The 19,553-nt window shown below is 25.6% G+C and overlaps 1 long non-coding RNA gene across 1 annotated transcript in view; it reads right to left on the bottom strand.

The window, feature by feature from the left end:
• Positions 1–480: 480 nt before the first annotated feature.
• Positions 481–19,553, bottom strand: part of LOC122269152 (uncharacterized) — a 40,744-nt gene continuing 21,671 nt past the window's right edge. Inside the window, exons 2-4 of the long non-coding RNA XR_006225004.3 lie at positions 15,503–15,812; positions 9,285–9,369; positions 481–925 (exon numbers count right to left, since the gene is read on the bottom strand). This is a non-coding gene — a long non-coding RNA (uncharacterized LOC122269152). The remainder of the gene's footprint in view (positions 926–9,284; positions 9,370–15,502; positions 15,813–19,553) is intronic.

Below are 19,553 nucleotides of genomic sequence, written 5' to 3'. Positions count from 1 at the left end.
TTATTCACATAATTCTTTGAAAAAATTAATATTTAATCATAAAATTGAAAACTTAAAACTTATCTCGAAATTTTCTGAATAAACTAATCAGAAACGTTATATTTAAGAAATTTTATTTGGAACAGTGGTATCTTTACGACTTTTAGAAAGTATTTTTGTTCCAACTTGACAAGTTCTTGAAGAAAAAACTAGAAAAGGTAATTATTATAATATTAAGATGACAATTGTCTCTACTTTTTCAATTTCTGCGAGATAATTTTGGTAATATAAACATAATGTTCGCAATTTCGTTTCTGAAAAAAAAAAGGATTGAGAAGTCAATTAGTTCTAGTCAATTATTAGTCCCTCAATACTCATTTAAAGAGCTTATTAGGGGGCAAAAATTACTTCCAAAAAATTTTAATTAGTTCATGATTTCCAAGCTCTTGTGCAAACTATAAAGTTTTAGTGTGCGTAAATCTATAATTATAAACATAATTTCAGAAAAATATATAAGTTTATTTTACGTTAAGTAAGAATAATTACAATAATTCGTCAATACTTACTAACAATGGAAAACATTATCAATACCTGAAAAGAAATCAACAAATATCTTATCAAAATATAAACACTGTGCATTTAAGTTATCTAAGTTTTCAAAAAATGTCTTGAAATCTTGGATATCTTCGAATTCCTGAGCTTCCGTGCACTGCAATTAAGATATCATTAGAACGAATTTCGTTCAGCCAATCGCAGGACTCGTAAAAGATGAACACATAAATATCAGTCTATATATGATGATCGATCAATTGTCAAGATGCTCTTCTTTATCTTTTTAACTTCACATTCTTTGTATCTTGTCTTAAGGGCGTGGTGTGCACACGACCATAAAGGAATTCTTGTTTATTTCAGATTTTTCTTTTCATTGAAAATTACCTACAGCCACCTAAAATGAAAACATAATTAATAATTTTTACGGAAATTATTATTAGATGTTTCAAAGTATAAGTGCTAATTTTTAAAATTTTAAAGGTACAAATAAAGCTTGATTATTGTTTTTTTCATTATTTTCGTTTTCAAAAATTGCGTCTATTTCCAATGTTTTTGTAATTTCTAAATAGCTTTACACCTGTATAAAACTGTATAGGTTTTGTAAATACGAAATTTGAAATTGTCATTGAATGAAAAGAATTTAAGTTAAGAAAATTAAAGGTAAACAAGTGAAAATGAAAAATAACTATTATTAATTATTTTTTAAGAACTTCCAATGTTTTTAGTATTTCTATACAGCTTTACAACTACATAAAATTGTATAGGATTTGTAAATACGAAATATTATATTGTCATTGAATGAAAATAATTTCTGTTAAGAAAATTATAGGTAACCAACTGACTATTAACAGTTAAATAACTGTTAATAGCTATTTTATATTTATATTATATATTTATATTTTATTATATTTTTATTATATATTTATATTATATGTATATATTTATTTTATATTGAAGAAGATTTAGTTATATTTTTAAGAAAATGATTATTGAAAGTTTTTAATTGTAAGTAATATATTTCATAATTTTATTGATGCAAATTTATTAAACCTCTCAATTAAACGCTTGAAATACTTTTTTTAAAGAATGTTTACTTTTAAAGCTTTAATAATTTCATTGTTCTCTTAAAAGTTAATTTTACTATTATATAATAACTGTACAAAATTTAATAAATATAAAATTTTTAATGGTCATTATTGTTATTGAAAAATTTTTTGATGGAAAAAATTTTAACTAACTTAAGGAAGATAAATTTTAATTATTTGAAGAAAAACGCAGAAAATGCGTTTATGTTATTTTCATATATAATAAACATCTTTAATTAATAGGATGTGTTGATAATTGCCTATGGAAAAAGGCATAAAAAATAGAAGGATTCATTCATTTGATATTTTAATGAAGAAAATTGAAAATTTATTGATATTCCTCTGACAGCAAAATATCAAACTCAAATTTTTGCTTGTACAGCAGATATTTTTTGTTCAAATATTTTTTCTTGATGAATGTGATAGAAAAAAAAAACGAAAAAATTTTAAAAAACTTTATTAGGAAAAAAAAATCTTATAAGAACTCACTTATTAGTTAAAAATAAAATTTACTTTTTCCTTATATTTTTATAAGAATTTTTCTCTTAAATTAGTTACACTACTGTGCATCGAATTGCATTTTATAAAAACCATATTTTGTACTCATTGTTTAAATTTTTATAAGAAACTGCATCAATTGCACTTTCATGTACATTAATTAGATTAAATTTCATCAAATCAATGTCTATACACTTTGTAAACACTGTTCATATTTTATTAATATTGCCTATGCTTATATTATGATAGCATACATAATCATAAGCCTCATAATTGTGAAAATTGCTGTCATATTTTTTATACATTGATCACATCTTATTAAAATTATTAATGCTGCAATTACATGCAAATTTGTACTCATAATAATTATAATAATTAAACCAGATAACAATGCTATGCATAATAATAAAAACTGTGTAAATTTGTAATGATTGTATAATAATCGCAACAATGAAATTATTTTATGCATACTTTATATTCATTACTTATTTTTTTTAAAGAATGCTATTAGACCTATAAAAATTGTTCGAAATTTTCCAATTAAAATTTTTTAAGTTCGTGATAAGGGATTATTTTAAAAAGTAGATTCACACATATCCGTCGTTTTTAATTTTGTCATAACTGTGTCCATGAGTTCTGGTACATACACCAACTTATTTCCTGAAACATATAAATATTTTTATTTTTCTTAAAGAATGCGCCTTATTGCAAACATAAAGAACATATTAATCGAAGAAAAATTTAATGTGGTGTTTATCAACTGATTTATAGTACTATTTTTTCATTGTGGACCTTTCGTATTTGGGATGATTTATATCAAATATTTTACAACTGCAAGGTATTGATTCTTGTTATGAATAGTACCGGAAACCTTATATTAGCTATCGGCAGCACGAATGTAAATTTATTGAGTGAATTTATGAATCGATAAAAAAATGTTTTATTAAAACAGTTTTCGAAATTTTACTTTTGAAGCAACGCAGACAATCGACAGCACTCATTTTCTAAAACAATCGGTAATCTTTCTTTTTTTGTGACTTATATAGTAAGTGCATGCTAAGAATATAGCGTATGATTTTACCGAATTTGTGATTTGCGACTGCGTTATTGTGCACCTTTATCATCAGTCATGTGCACGCATAATGCAAAAATACCTCCTAAAATATACTAGTTAATTGAAGTGCTGCTAAAACTAAAGTGCACACGGCAAAAAATTCCGGATCAAATTCCGGTACAAAATACCGTCATTTTGTGTGCATCATGCATAAAATCCATTATACCATAAAATCAATTTTTTTTCGTAAAATATTATTCCGTAGATTTAACAATATTATTTATATAACTAGAATTATTCAGCGATTTTACGGTAATTATTAATGTAAAAAATACGATATATCAGATTATTTTGTTCCATAACATGTTTTGGAAAAAATAGACTTCACGGTAAAAGGTATTCCCGCACCCTGAGAGCCAGTACTTTTCCCGGTGATTTGATTCAGAATATTTTACAGTACAATAATTTGTGTAAAAACTAGATTTACCTAACGCAAAAACATGTTAAATATAGATATGTACTATACATAATCGTTCGCTTAATAAAAATATTTTTTTAACAAAAATATTCTGTTTATTTAAATATTTGCTAAATATAAATATTTGTTAAATATAAATATAAAATTACTGAACATAAATGTTAAATATTTGTTCGAAATAAAAATATTAGAAAATATTTATAAGTATAGAAAATATTTATATTCATTAAATACAAATATTTTCTATACATAAATATTTATTAAATATAAATATTTAGTAAATATAAATATTTACTAAATATAAATATTTAGTAAATATAAATATTTACTAAATATAAATATTTGCTAAAACGTTTTGATATTAGTTTATTATAAAATTTAATACTTCAACAAATTTTCTGAATGAAAACACTTTCTCAGTATTTGGAATACTTCCTTATTTTAATTATTTTTTTATTTTTTTAACAGCTTACGTAGAAAATCATTCAATTTATACAAAATTTTTTATTAAGTCATTTAGAGAAAATCAAGACTCCCAGCGTTCGAAAGCTTTTGATGTTTGGTTAACTTGCATTCTGATATATATGCCCTAGCATATTGACCATAGCGGTAATGAAGGATCATGATGGGTAACAGTTCACATAATAGTCCAGATAATTGAAAACAGTTTTTTGTCCATGTTACTCCCTTGTACAATTTCAAAAAGACATGATAACTTCTTTCAATGTTTGATATAGAAGTTTTTTTTGTACTGCTTAAAGGCGTCTTATCATCTATATAAATTAAAGCTATGATTTCCATTCTTAAAATTACCAATGTTGCCAACAAAAAAAAAAAAAAAAAAAAAAAAAAAAAAAAAAAAAAAAAAAACGGAAACAAGTTAATATTGATAAAAATCAGAGTGTACAGAGTTTTTGAGTTTTCGTAAAAGCTTTCGTTCAAAACATTTAAAGATACCGTTATATGCTTTTTAAAATGTATTTATAGTATATATACAAATACATTTTATACAATAAGCTCTTATATTATATTTGGCTCAATGTTAAAACAAAGAGATTTCATACAGCATTTAGCATTAACAGTCTACGCTTTAGCTTCTACACAAATCTTATTTTTTACACTTAATTGATTGTCAGAAATTTTCATTAGGTTACATATAACTGTTACTCAATGCAAAATTCATCTAATATCGTGAAAGCAACTGTAATTGGGTATTAAAGTGAACATTATCCCTGTTCAATTTAAACCATTGTTTCGTGCAGTTAAAGTTTAAAAAGTAGGATAAAATGGTGCAAATGTGAGCCATTTAGCGGTTGAATGATATGATGGTTCACCATGCTTAAAAATTTCTAGAAATATACACTATTGCTTATCAATAATACTTGATTATTTTTATTGAAATAATTAAGCCAATGCTATTTGCAATTTTATTTCATAATGCAGTCAGATTGTTCAATTTCGATCCTTGAGCTCTGGTGACTCAGGGGATAAAGCGTTCATCTTCCATTAAGGTGAGCCGGGTTCAAATACCAGCAATGGCTGGTCGATACTATTTCCGCGCCGAAACACACCAACCACACTGACATAAAATATTCCCACTGGTAGAGGAATTATGGATTAAGATGCCTTTGCCATTAATCTAATTTTTGGTGGTTTTCGATATTTTTCTCTCCATGTAACGCAAATGCAGGTTAGTTCGTTAAAAAAAAAAAGACCTCCACAAAGGCAAATTTCTCCTAATACTTGATCCAGGAGTTCCCCTGTCTTCAGAATTGGGTTCAAAATTACAAGGTTACGGGGCTGAACATTGGTAGTCTTAAATCCAAAATTGCGTCAGCTGTTCAAAAAAAAAAAAAAAAAAAAAAAAAAAAAAGAGAAAAAAAAAAGAAAACGACAGTTATAAAGTATAAAATATAAAATTTTGATTCCTATGTTGCCAGTAATGCTCGTATTTATTATGACTACAAGGTCGGGTGAAAATGAAGAAAAATTAACATTATTTTACAGTCATGTATAGAGAAACTAACGTATAGAATGAGCTTTCACAAATTTTGAATGGATCTTCTGAGATGCAAATTGTACTTAGTGGTTTGATTTAAAATATAATTCAAAAGATATAAAATAATATTAAGAAAATTTAATGTGTCATTTACTAAAAAAAAGCACCATTTAGGAAATCATACTTTGACTCTACTTCCATTGCTTGTTCTTGCCACCATTTAAAAGTCTTGAGTAAACTGTTAAACGTTTCTGTGCACTTTGACTCATAATGTCACCCAGTTTGGTTGCAGCCTAAATACGGTATTAAATTAAAGCACGTTATGTCGCAATTTCCTAAGCTAATTATTCAGAAATCTAAACTAATTATTTTTAAACTTGAACTACGTTTCTATGACTCAACCTTTAGTGAATCATAGTTCAATTTAACCACTTATTTAGGTTGCAGGAACTTAATATATTGTAGTTTAAAGTACTAATGTCCTCGTTCAGCGTGTAACTAATTTTTTTGATAAAGCAATAATAGAAAATTTTAGATATAAATTTAATTTATTAAAATTCAAAAAGCTTCAGAAAAGGATATTTTAAGGTAATTTTTATAATTCAAATTTTTATCGAACTAATCCATTGTTTTAGTTTATAATTATTTTAATGGAGAAAGATCCGTTTATTAATATCAAAGTATTTTAATGAACAATTTAAGAGGGCGATAATAAATTAAGTTGTGTAATAATCAAGTTAGGTAATAACAAACTAATGTTTAATAAACGTTTTTTAAATGTCGTTTTCGAATTTAAAAATATAAAAAGAACATTTTTGTTAACACTAAAAAATTATTTATAAACAGCTAAGTTATAAACAAGAATTATTAAATGATTGATCGAGCAAAGCGTTAATAGCTGAGCTACAAAGTAATGTCAAAGTGTTAATGTAACGGTGTTCCCAGTATTTATATAAAATATTTAAGTATTTAACTTTTCTTGTTTTGATGTATTGTATTTAAAATAAAATTTAGAAGATTATATTTAAAAGAAAAAATGTCTTTCCTTTGAATATTTTCATGAAGTTGGACTTCAAAATCAATCTTTGTTTGGCATAATATAAGTCAGTCAAAATTTCAAAATATTATTTTTTTCAGGCTACGGAAAATCTGTAAACTTTAATTAAGGAGTATGTTTTAAGGCTAAAAGGAAAATTCATTGTGTTAACAAACTTAAATTAAATTGTCCAAGACATTACATTTTATCTAAAATGTTTAATAAAAAAATTAGAGCAAACTCTTTAATTTTCGTGATATAATGCAATGCACTGAAATTGCAGTGTTTAGTTTTAATAAAAAATTTCGAAAAGAATAAACAGTAATGGTTATAAAACTGTAATTTTTATATTTGGTCAATAAGAGAAGTTATTGCCAAAAAAAAAAAAAAAAAAAAAAAAAGAGTGGCATAAATTCTGTGTATAAGCAAATCATGAAAAGCGTTCTTAACAGAATTTAACAGTCACTTGTGAATTAAATACGTTCTTAACGTATTTAATTCACGATTGAAAATAATAACTAAAAACTGGTAAGAATTTTGCTGTGTAGTTTTTAGAAAAATTCATGTATTATATCTATTGTGTTTTAAACAGCATGTCCAATTACCATTTTAGTATATAAAAATTTTCTTCTAAGTGAGAAAAAAAATTAATAAGTTAATAAAACAAACGTGGTCAGTTCCTGTTTTTTATATAATAAGTCATATCTCATTAAGTTTAGAAAAATATTTACTTCAGAACACAGAAAAGCATAGTGCATAATACAAACGAAATTTATACTAGAATTGAATAAAATAAGCTTGGCGTATGTCTAAAATAGAACTTTGTTTTTTTTAGAAATATTTTAAATTCATAATTCAAAATTTTTTCCTATTAAAGCATCTTGCATAACTTTTAATCAAACTATGCATATTTCAGAAATTCATTTATTTTTTAAATATCTCTATAAGGCAACGGTCATAATCCTTTTGATGAGAAAATAAATTTTTATGGAATTTTTTATCGAATTTTTTTTATACTTTTAAATGCATGCTCATTATAGTGAAAATAATCGATACTCTTTTTATTTTTAACACGAATTCTTAGCCAGCTACATTTTTTAGACTCTTTTAAAAGAAGTTGATGTTCTTCGCTAATAACGAAATCTTACAGAACGAAGTACATTGTTGCTAACATAGTTTTCTTTTTCAAATTTGACATCTGAACAGAAATATTACTTTGCATGTATCAAGTGAATGAGGAAGCAATATCTAATGAAGATTTCGGGAGAGAAAACACACCCATGTGATTTATTTCTGGAGTTTAAATTTAAAGTGCAAGAAAAATTAGTCGTGTTTTAGTGTGGCTTTTTATAAGCTTTTATATGAAACATAAATGGTGAAATGAGTATTGGCTAATCTATAATGCTGCTAATACTTCTCGAGTTGGAATTAGAAAATTTAGGTATAATGAAAAAATGTTGCTAGAAACTGAAGTCTGAAGTCTTGAGTCTGAAGTAAAACCCGTGAAGAAAGGGGAAAAAAAATCTCTGAGGATTCGTTGAGACGTGGGGCTCTAGGAGTAAAGAAAACAAGCACCCAAAAGGCATAATAATCCAAGATTTTCGTTATATTAATCCAAGATTTTTATTTTATTTTATAAATTTTTTTAGACTTTAATTAAATTCTTCTCTAGATGAAAGTATATATTTAATTTACAGGATTAAATGAGGCACAATCCTCTACGACGGTTTATAAAAATCGCTTAAAACTGTTCTATGCTCTTTTTAATTTAAATATTTTACACCAGAACAGAATACTCATGGTAAAACTAAAAACAAAAAATCCCATAGGAATATTATTTATTTGAAATGTTTGAAATATTAGTGTATGAAATGCTTTTGGTTGAGTGAAAATATTTTGCACATTTCGCTTCTCGCTTTGAATATTCTCATATACTTTTTGAGCCGAAAATATTTTCAAATAATATTTAAAATTAATTTATGTTAAAAAAGTCTCGAGAAGTAAAAATTCAATATAATTTAATTAGAAAATGAAGAGTCAATATTTAGAAAGTAAATATGTAAATTAAACAAAGAAATTTGTTGAAAATCGGGCAAAATTAAGTCTATTAAATAATGAAATAATGTTTGATTAAAGTCAATAATTACCATTAAAGTGTTGTTATACTTTGTTTTTATATATTTAACATACCTCTTAATACACTGCTTAGTTCATTTTTATAAGTTCGTGTTTGCATTTTATTTTAGAATATTCTAATTTGAAATGAAAAAAAATATAGAGATATGCTTGAAAATTAAATAGCACATTAAAAATAACGCATTTTGCTATATACCCGAAAAATTAATTCTGAAAGCAACTAAAATCATTGAATGAATTTTTAATGTGCGCATTCATTATAAAATCGGTGGTGTGAGTTTTATGTGCAAATAAAATGCTTAATGGGTCTGATGCGGACGAATAACGACCAGGCAGTATACATCAAATTCTATACTGTAAATGGAAGATTTCAAGCAATTGTACTTCAGAATAAATGTTCTTTTTTTAGCTATCCAATCAGGAACGCATTCCTGACATTGGATTATAAGTTTGTGAAAAATACTTACATTTCTGTAGGTAGCAGATAGCTTAAATGTTGTTTTCGTTTGCTTATGCAGCTGTAACTTCTGTAAGCCACTAAGCAACTGACATCTAGAAATAGAATTGGTAAGTAAGACTTTATTTTTTCGAAGTATTTTTTTAATAAAATGACATCAATTTAATTTAAGTATGTCTTATAAACTAAAAGCAAGAACAAATGTAATATGCAAAATACATTTAGTATTTTATTCCATCATAAAAATAAGTTAATTATTAATTTTGTTTAAAAAAAATTTATTAATACCGTCATGTGGGGCTACTTTATGCATCGGGGGTACTTTGTGCAAATTCGAATTTGGTTCTTTTCAAGTGCTGCTACTCAGTATTATGTTTTTTTTGTTTACGTTACAAATGTGTGGAATTAAGTCTCCTCTATTGATACAAACATTTTTTCGAATTTTAAAACAATCTCAGAGTGTGTTTTGTTTATCCAATGTCAACTACTTTCCGAGAACGTCGAAAACTGTGCGTGGAAACTTTAGCTGTGAAGACGTTGATAAAACAATTGTCGTAAGTGCAAAATTTTTTAATTATATATTAATAAACAATTATGTCATGTTAGCGTTAAAAAAATGTGAAAATTAATAACAAATAAACGGAAAATGAAAAAAAAAAATGCACTGTGGGGCTACTTTGTGCAAAATTTCATTCGTTTTTTTTTTCGACAGAAAAATTGCCAGACGTTATAAAAAAAATACCTAGAACGAGAAACTACCGTGGTTACACTTTAGAAAAGCTGCAACAATGTTTGCAAGCAGTTGCTGGTGGTATGTCGATTGCAGAAGCTTCTCGGAAGTACAAAATCCACAGAAATACTATCTCTAATAAAATTCACAAGAAACGCGTGAAACGTGCTATTAAACTATCATTTTTCTTCTACAAAGATTTTCTAATGAATTAATCAAACGATTTAACACATAAAAATATATTTTATAGAACATCAGGTGATTTTGACAGAAACTGAAGAGCAAGTTCTGTCATGTTCATTCAATCATGTTATGTTCAAATTTATCAATATTAAAAATGTTAATGAATATGTAATAATTATTATTTTTGAAATTTCATCCATTTCAATCTTCAAAAATGTAAATGGTTTCCTTTTGTTTAAGCTTCAAATGTCTTGAAATAAACATTCTTTTTAAGAAAAAATTCTTTATAAAAAATGTTTTTTTAATGCTGAAAATTATTTTCAAACTAATATCTTTACATATCTTGATGTTTTTGTTATTAAAAATGTCAACAATTAACTTTTTTAACAATTTTATATCAATAATTTACTAAAAACATGATTATTGAACTGAATTCCTATCGCTGCACAAAGTAGCCTCATTTGGGGGCTACTTTGCGCAAGGTATGTTTTGACTTATTATTTGTAAATATTACATACAAATAATGCCAATATTGATCAAATTCACTCGTCTGAGTTCAGTTATGAATATAATATCGATAAATTTTACTAAAGTTTGAATTAACATAGTTTTTTTTATATTTCAAAGTTCAAAAACTGCGAAATCCTGCACAAAGTAGCCCCACATGACGGTAGTATAAATTGTTATTATTCAAAGTAATTCAACTTAGTGCTTATTTATACACAAATCTTTCCAGGTGAACTAAAATATTTTAAACGATGATAACCACGATGCTGTGTAACAGCTCAATCTATTTAGTTAATTATTTTTGATTATTTACTAAAAATTATTATTATATAAATATCGAAAAATATTCTTTTATAAGTAAAGAAAAATTAATTTGACTGAAAATATTTCATTTTATTGTATTCTACTCATAGGTAATATTTTTTACATGCTCAGAAAGGTACTTTTTCAAATCTACGACACATAAGAACTTGAAAATATATTTAGTAAATTTGCTTTGATTATTCTTAAAAAAATACTTTTCACAAAAGTGTCATAAGAATAATATTTTATCCATAAAAAATCATTGTCATTATATTTTAAATGATATAAACTTGGACTCTTTTATGCACTCAAAAAATATAACTGATTCTAGTAAATGTAATATAATACATTGCAACTATTTCTGAAAGCACATATTAATTTGATTTCGATTTTTTATTTTAATGTTACATCATATGCGTTGATATACAATGTTACAGAGTTTTCATATAAAAGTTGAGACTAAAGTAAAATAAATGAATATTTTATTTAAAATGCATTTTCACATTCGAATTTTTATTTAATAAATGAATTGCGATTAATTATTCGAATATTTTAACTTATAATTGTCGAAATGAGTACTATTGAGTACGAAACTATAGCAAAAACAAAACGTAATTTTCCGAGCAAAGCATCTCAGTGAAAATGTAGTAGCATAAAAATACAATTGATTTCTGGAAATATATTTAGTAAGCAGAGATTGGTTATTTATTGTAGTAGTATTACCTTATTAAAATTAATTTAAGGAACAAAAAACATAACCTAACTGTAACGGATTTAAGTATTAAAATTGAATTTAGTGCATTGATTTTGAGGGAAGAATTTCGTAAAAATGTTATTTATTACTTGGCTAATAATAATTTAAACCTAAAACTGTTATGTCCATAAGATCCCAAGCGATTTTAAATGTATTGTAATACAAATACTACCGTAAAGAGACTATATTTTGCTATTAGATTTTGATTAATACTAAAAATATTATTTTACAATTGTTGTAAAAATTCCATCATTTGCGAATATAATAATATTTTATACACAAGAATCGGTGTATTTTACTCTTAAACCGAGTATACATATTTATTCAACTCCTTCATCTCAACGATTTTAATAAATTCAATGATAAAATATAAGATGTTTAAAGAGACCTCCTTCTCCCCTATACTTGTAAAGTTGCTTTGATTTAGTTATTAAACTGTTTTTGTGTAAATAATGCTCAAATGTAACTTTTTATATGAGCTTAAATATTTTAGTAACACACTCAAAATCAAAATATTGACAACTTTTTTCTACTCTACTTCTCTAAGTAATTTTTTTAAAAAGTAAATTGTTTCACATTTTTGAAAATTAAATTCGTTTTTTAAGATATGCTATGTAAAACTATTTGTAAACGAAAGGTCGAATTCTTTGCAAAAAGAAATTTCTAGTTATTTTTTAATAAATATTTTTTAATAGAGTACTTACATAAGAAGAAGGAAAACTAGTTTTTTAATTTTTTTAAATAATATAAATTTTTTTTATTTATTTATGCACAAACTCTCCTCTCCGTTTTTTTTCTTATCCATAAATGTCTTTTAACCATGTTCACTTTCGTATTACAAATAATTCCCAAGATTACTTTCAAAATCAATTTGAAAGTTTAACAAAACTAGAGACAAAAATAATTTATAATAAAACAGTGTTTATTTTTAAATAGGTTTCAATTTTGCACATATTTGTTATAAAATAATTTTTAAATAGGTTTCTCGTTCTGAGAAGCTCTTTTTTCAAAAGCATTTATAAAACTTTAAGTTATACAAAATATTAACAGGTTATAAATTTTTAGTGTATCTGTAAATGATAGTGATAATGCAGAATTTTAAATAAAAAACTTGTAACAATAAATTTTATGTGTTCGTGTGGTAAGGTATATTTTTTACTAGATAGTAAACGTGATTAAGGAGAATATAAATAGCTTAATCACGTAGTTTTATTTTTTGTGTTCTAAAAATTAGTACGATAATGGAACTAAATTTAATTTATTATATTTTTATTAGAATTCAACACATAATTTCGTAGAAGAAATTATAGAATATAGTCATTACTTTATTACAATTTTATTTAATATCTTTTTATTTTATAAATAAAGTATTAAACTTTTTGATCACAAATCAAATGTTAGTTTACAAAAAGTTATTAAAACTTAATTTTTTCTAAACTCTTACAAGTTTTATAGGACAATCTCAACGTAAGAAACGGTATGTTCGATGATGCAATTTGCTTTATACGGTAAGACTCACCAGCTACTCGGCAGCATAATTTAATAGAGCGTCTAACGCACTTGGTATTTGCCGGTAGCTAAACACTTTAACAAAATAAAAAAATATTACATCTTGTAGAATAATTAAAATGATAAAATATGTTCAAATTAACCTTTGTAACGGAGCATAATTACTATTAAAATAAATAACAAATGACAGCTGTTATAATTCACAGCCCTTATTGAATTTATTTTAAATATGTATGGCTTTAAATAATGCTTCCTAAATACATCGTAGTGCTAACAATTTATTTATTTCAAGCTGTACGAATAGTTATTAAGACGTCTTTTAAAATATTTTTTTTACATTTTATATTTATTTCAGCTTATTTTAAGATATTTTGAGTTTTCTGTTATTATACATATCTATACTTTTTAGTAAAAAATAGTTCATTTATTTGTTTTAACTATTTTTAAAATGTGAAGGTTTTCTTTTAAAACAAAATCTTAAAATTATGACTTGTGAGATAGTTGTAGTAATATGTATTTTGTTATGCAACTTTTAGAAATACTACTAATACAGCACGAGATGTCTTTTTTGCGCAGATGAGTTACAAATGATCAGATAAGTTACAAATGATTTAAAAGTTAGCAACTGAAACATCTCAAAAAGTATTACAAATCTTTATATTTAGTTTTGTAAACATAAAAAAGTCCACTGTTCTGCAGCCATTTTAAAACTATTTTTAAAATATTTCTGATTTGACCCTGTTAAGATACCACATAAGTTTCTTTGTTAATCAAAATAAAACATTTACAAGAATGTATTTAAAAAAAAAGTGTCACTGTATGGTATTTTCTGCGATGTCTGAAATAAAATTCATATTTTTTGAGACACAAGAGTGTTAATATATGTTGCCAATTTTCTACTAGTAACTTTTCTCTTAATAACATTTTAATAACTTTTAAAACATTATTATATTGTTTTACAAAAATAAACATTGCATTGCATAAACAAAAAATGAAAAAAGTGTTGATGGAAAAATTCCGCAATGAATATGGCGTATCTTGTCACCTTGACTATTTATTGCATTCCTATCATATGTGGATACGAATCCAAAAAACAAATTTTGCGATAAAATTTCATTAAAAATTAAAATGAAATTTTTTTGGGAGTTATCAAAAAACGCATCATTATATTTATTTATTAAATATTTATTTATTAAATATTTATATATTAAATATATAGTTTTGAAAGCTGAAATTGATAAAAGCAAGAGTTTTATCATTTCCTAACGAATTTGCCAAGGTTTTGTTTGTACAAAAAAGTTAATATTTTTTATATCCAGATCAGGGAATATATCTTACCATTGTATATCCATACATTTTTAAAAATTTAGTGTAAATTTAGTGAGTAGTTCTATGTTGAGCATTTTTAAAAAAAAATAATATCTATCCGTCTATATATTTTCTATACCTTTATATATTTGCTATAACTCTCTATAATCTCTATTTTTTTATGCATTTAAATCTATAAATTACGAAAGAAAAATAGGTAAAAATTGCAGTATTGGCCTCTGGCAGTCGAATTACAATTAACAGTCTCTGGATCAAAATTACAATCTCTAGCGTTTTGCAATGACCTTGCAAAACTCATGGCAAACAACTTAAAATAAATGAGGCTAATTGAGCAATGGATGATGCATTTTTTATTTGGATTGAAGTTAAGCATCAATGCAAGGAGCTTAAAAATTATTAGACTGATTATAATACTAAAAAATTTTGTAACCTGCCATTTAAAATTGACGTTGGTGCCTTGCAAGGTGCCTGATTTTTAATAGATTCTTTATTGCGAAATTCATGTCAATTTAGTGATTAATTCTGTTTTAGATAATATTAATTGTAAACTTTTGAGTCACATATTTAAAGCAGACAGAAATAAAAGACCAAAGACCAAATATAAAAGACCAAATGCTTTACATTTACTTTGTCAAATAGTCTATATAATTCCACGCCCTTATCTGTATAAGATACCGTAATGTTCATAGAGTATTAAAATAAGAAGTATCTATGTTAAAAATAAGAAACAAAGGGTAACTTGCTATTTTCTTAAGTAAGAAAAAAACATTTTCCTTGAAACACCTGCCAATTTAATGAAAGATATAAACGTGATCTCTAAACATTTTATAAGTCGTAATACTTCTGATTGACTCTAATAATAGCATAAATCCCTCATAAACTTTATACCGATATATGAAATGCAAACACCTACAAAAATTACGATGACCCTAGAAAAATAATGCCAAACGTCTTCGTGTTCTTTTGGGCGTTGTGTTTGGTCTTCTTTTCCAAAAAGAAAAACGTGACCAATTTTATTCCATTTCGCATTCATAGTGTTCTATGTAGTGTCCGATGAATTGTTCGGAGATTAGGGACGTCCTTCGGTAAAAGAGGTCACATGGAATGCCTATTGGTATTTACAGTTTTCTTTTCATGTATGGAATCAGGTCGATGTATTTTCCTTGTATTTTATCTAATGACCAACTTGACACCTTAATATCATGGAATTGGCCGTTAAAAACCTGAAAATATAAATTAGGAAACATAAGAGATATGTAGTGATGAACATTTGTAATAGTTACAATATGTAATAGTAAGTTACAAAATCATTCGGGCTCATTTCTAGTAATTTTTACTTTAAAAATAAAAACAGGCAAATTTACTTATAGTTACGCTCAAAACTTATAGGTATTGGAATCAATGCAGATGATTTTTGGTGTTTAAAAAAATACATGAAGCTGCAATGTCTTTTTAGATAGTCTAGGCATTAAGGTTTTAGAAACAAATTATGCTGCTATTTAAATTTAAAATTATTTGGGGCAAAGATATCTTTGAAAAAAAAGGAACATGGCTCATTTTCTCTTAGAGCTGTAATAATTAAAAGCATAATAATTATAACAGTGATTGAAATATTTTGTATTTGGAATAATTTTTTCCACACTTCTTTCCATGTGCAATTTCTTCTTAAATTTCTTTCTTCTCGAAAATGCTTTGCCATTAATTATACTTATTTACTTTTAAAAAAAAGTAGTTTTGGGTTGGAATCACTTAAATGCAAACGAATAGTCATATGAGTAATGAAAAAACTGCTAATAAACTAGTTTTAGAACAAAAAAAAAAGGATATCAAATGTTTTTGAAACTGAATGCATCATTTGTTTCACCTTTAATTAATGCATGGCTCGTATTATTGGCTGGTAAGCAATGATATAGTTAAAAATACAAACAGTAAAATTGCCATTAGATTGTGAAACCAGTGAAATTGACGTTTTAACTTTCAACGCAATTAGATGTGCACCTATTTTGAAAAAGTGTCGAGAATAATTTCGGGTTAGAGAATTCACTAGAATAATTGTATTTTATAAGATCTTTTCATTTTGATGAAATTATTTAAAGTTGATACTTTAAACTATATTTGCATTTAAATTTCTTTTACTCTCTCTTCTAAGTTCCAGCAAATAAAAGTAATTTTGCAACATTCAAATTTCGTCAATAGTCCCATAAATATATTGATTAAAAACATTTTGTTTGATTCGCACAATGAGAAAAAAGTACAAGGAAATGGTAAAATTAACAGTGTAACGGTTGAGAAAACCAAAAATCTCGGTAATTTTTACCAAGGCTCTTTGGAATTGATTTTTGGTAAAATTAGGAACAAAATAATGAAATAATACTCATTATAAAATTGTAGCGTGTGGAGAATTTACGGAGAAGATACCATTTGGTAACTTTTCCGTAACTTAATACCGGATAATATTAAAGTTATATGTTTAAAGTTGTAGTTAATATGTAAGCATTAAAATACACTGTATTTTAATAATATTATTTTTTGGTCTGGTTTACAAAATAATAGTTCTTATTACCATGCATTTAGTGAAAAATTCAAACCTTTTTTATAATAATAAAATGGTTTTAGAAGTGGTTCTTATTTCATGTTCTAAGGTTCTATGATGACAAATATTACCAGAAATTATTAAAGCATATTTTATTGCTAATTTCCCTAAAACCCTTAACAACCTTAAATTTTACCACATTCTGGTAGTTTTGACCATAATTTTTTCTATATTCAATTACTAAGAATACAGTTATTTAATTTGAGTGCCTAAAAATGTTATTTGGAATTTTCAATCAATCAATTTGGAATCAAGAGACAGCCAAAATACCAATGTTTTGAAAATGACCCATATTTGAAAATGATCCATATTTGTCATTATAACGATATTTAAGTTTTACAAAAGCCGCACATGTAATTCATTTCTATTAGAGTAACCTGGTTATTCATCGTGAGCTTATTTTTAAGTATAGTAAACAATTTACTTTGATTTATTCCTTGGTGGATTAAAATAATATTTGTCGCCTGCGTGGAATTTATATTAATATTTATCATCTACTAAGGCACATGTTTTGCTCAATTTTAAACATGGTTAATGAAAAGTCTTTATTTCATTACAGACTATAATTAAGTAAAAATATGTCCATTAGCTTTATACATAGTAATCAATTAATTCAGTTATTCAGTTATAGGGGAATTACAAGATTTCTGAATTAAACGTTCGAAACAGTTTATAAATCAACGTTTATTTATTCTTCGATAGTTTGGTAACCTTTAAACGAATAACAAGAAATAAAAAAAAAATATGCTTTTTCACTGTTCTTGAAAAAATGGTTTAAAAAAATCAAAAGATTTCTTTTTTGTATTGATCATTTCTTATAAAAATATGGCTGCTATTTAGTGTCTGCTCAATATCAATTCATTTTCGAATTAAACGTTCAAAAAAGGTTAAATTAAAACGTTTATTTATTGTTTAATAATTGGATCACATTAAAGCATAAGAAAATATTAATTTATTGGAAAAAATGCAATTAAATCTTTCAACTGTCATTAATAAACGATTAACTGTTTAATATCAGTAATTAAAATTACTTAAAATCAAAAGACAGTCTATGTGCCAATGTTCTGAAAATGACCCGTATTTGTAATTATAACGATGTTTAAGTTTTACAAAAGCAACACACTTAATTCATTTCTACTAGAGTAATCTGGTTATTCCTGGTGAGCTTATTTTTAATTATAGTAAACGTTAATAAACGGTAAAAACGCAAATTAATGGAAAATCTCTTTCCATATTGTTTGCGTATCACAATTGAAACTATTATAATTTTCACTTCACAACATAGTTCAATTTGACAAGTGATTTCTGAACTCTACTTTAACAAAAAACTAAAATCATAACATTTATATAATTGCTAAGTCGGTAACGTTTAAACATATTTCACTTATCTATCATATTTTTAAAAATTTTTTTAAAGCAACTCTCACAAACAAAATAATGATAATTGAAAGAAATGTGGTGAGTTTGTTTTCGGTATTATTCATTTCTCAGAAAGAGCAACTACAGTCAAACTACGCTACAGTGAACCTTCATGGGACCGAAATTTCGGCTCACTATAACCGGGAGTTAACTATGTCCACACTGCAAACAATTTTAACTAATTTGTCTGAACTGCTCCCTTTTATTACACATTATTTAAATAAATGACCAATAAAAAGAAATACAAAAATGATTAAAAATCAATATGTAGTAACAAAGAATGTGCTAACTTTTATTTTTTATTACTCTTCGTCTTGCGTACAAAAAATTTAGGAATGGAAAACTGAGATAGAAGAAGGAAGCAAGAAAAATGCTTATGGCTACATTCTACTCAATTGATGGTTTTGAAATTCGGTAAATGCTTTTTATGCAGAAATTTCAAAATTACCATAAAAGGAAGGAAAAAAATGAGTCGAAGACAGAAAAACAGTTCATAATATCCAATTTCCTCTCTTTTTTGGTCCACTGTATCCACAAAAAATAATACTATACGCGTATCGTAAAGCATGGGAGCAAACATTTCGCTCACTAGATCCGGGAGTTCACTATAAACCCTGTTCACTATAGCGGGGTTTGACTGAAAAATCTCTGACCAATTGATTTGATGATCAATTTCTGAATGAAACTTTAAGAAAAGATAATGTCATAGCCTTATTTTTTTGTGCGATAATTCGGTAATGTTTAAACGCATGCAGAAGTAACGTTTCATTGAATGTCAAAAGCAACGTTTTCATTGTCCCTAACAAAATAGTAACACGAACAAATTACCGTCAATATTACCCTCTTTTTCATAAAATGAAACTACGATACTACAACCCCTGATCATATTATTAGATGCATTATAAGATTCTATGAAAAATTATAATAATCAGGTGATACAATACAGCTGCAT

The sequence above is a fragment of the Parasteatoda tepidariorum genome, chromosome 10, assembly GCF_982258835.1.
Source record: "Parasteatoda tepidariorum strain Cologne lab strain chromosome 10, Ptep-v5.0, whole genome shotgun sequence".
NCBI classification, from domain to species: domain Eukaryota; kingdom Metazoa; phylum Arthropoda; class Arachnida; order Araneae; family Theridiidae; genus Parasteatoda; species Parasteatoda tepidariorum.
The sequence above is the reverse complement of the archived record's forward strand: the minus strand, read 5'-3'. Positions and strand labels throughout refer to the sequence as shown.